This window comes from Pundamilia nyererei, unplaced genomic scaffold (genome assembly GCF_000239375.1).
Source record: "Pundamilia nyererei isolate P.nyererei 1_Seehausen unplaced genomic scaffold, PunNye1.0 scaffold00008, whole genome shotgun sequence".
Taxonomy (NCBI): domain Eukaryota; kingdom Metazoa; phylum Chordata; class Actinopteri; order Cichliformes; family Cichlidae; genus Pundamilia; species Pundamilia nyererei.
The window spans coordinates 4,357,084-4,358,296 of record NW_005187409.1 but is presented as its reverse complement, the minus strand read 5'-3'; the positions used below and the strand labels follow the sequence as shown (position 1 = coordinate 4,358,296).

Below are 1,213 nucleotides of genomic sequence, written 5' to 3'. Positions count from 1 at the left end.
ACAATCATCAAAGCAAAAATATTGCCGAAACCCGGGATTGAACCAGGGACCTTCAGAGCTTCAGTCTGACGCTCTCCCAACTGAGCTATTTCGGCTATGCTGTGCAATGAAAGGTGGTGCCACTGATGCTAAATATTATTAGCTGGTACTCAAACAGCAGTCAGACGAGCATGTCTGGCATCAAGAACATGCCACTTTCAATCACCTTTCTTCTTTATCTTCAGTTTAAACGCCTCTATGGGGCCAAGCATCTTGGAGGATATAAGTTTGGTGTCAGACTGTGTGGGTTCTTGGTCATCGAGGTGATGGTAGTCTAAGGAGGTTATAAATAAAGCAATTGGACTTGTTGAAGTTTCTTGAAGACATTTCACCTCTCATCCAAGAAGCTTCTTCAGTTGTAAAACCAAAAAGGTGTAGAGTCCCAGGTATTTAACCCCTAGTGGTAGTTGTCCATTCAAAAATGGCGTAGGTCATTATGAGCAGGCATCTTACATGAGGTGATATCAATGAGTCACATGACAGGGTGAAGCAAGTCACATGCAGCATGTGGTTCTATAGAAGCAAACATAATGGACACTGAAACCAGTGTTTACCAGTTTGTCAGACAGGAATGCACTGACTGATAAACTGCAGCCTGATACCAATGTTGTTTAAAATGACATGATAGTGAACACCACTGATATTATTTTGATGATTTATTTGTTTGGGGTTTTTTTCCCTCTTTGTGCCAGGAAAATAAAGACATCAATATATTAGTTATATTAGGCAATATATTCATGTATTAGTACTTTGCAGTTTTATTTATGTACCGATGTGCAGTAAAGTTGGGGAGAGTGCAAAGATGGAAAGAACTGACTGTTAGTTTTAGTACTTTTGTGGTGGTTTTATGGCTTATTTTGTAAGTTGTTTTGTCTTTCTTGATATATTTTAAATGTAGTCACTGAAGTTATTTAATAGATCTCCAATTATGGTACATTTATCGTGTCCTCAGAGAGCTAAAGGAAGATGAAAACAGCCAACACAAACCTATTAAACACCAACAGAACAAGCATGGCAGAGCAGTTCAATACTCTCAGAACAATCCAAACGTGAGCAGCGTCTGTGGGTGAAAGCATTGTCATTTTGGAGGATAGAGTTTGGCATCAGAACTTAAATTTATCTCAATATTACCATCAATGACAGTGATGCCACTTAAAACAACTAAAACCCAGGG

At 38.9% G+C, this 1,213-nt stretch overlaps 1 non-coding gene across 1 annotated transcript; it reads right to left on the bottom strand.

The window, feature by feature from the left end:
• Positions 1 to 22: 22 nt before the first annotated feature.
• trnaf-gaa (transfer RNA phenylalanine (anticodon GAA)) lies at positions 23 to 95 on the bottom strand. The gene has a single exon. It is a non-coding gene; the product is annotated as a tRNA-Phe (tRNA).
• Positions 96 to 1,213: the final 1,118 nt, after the last annotated feature.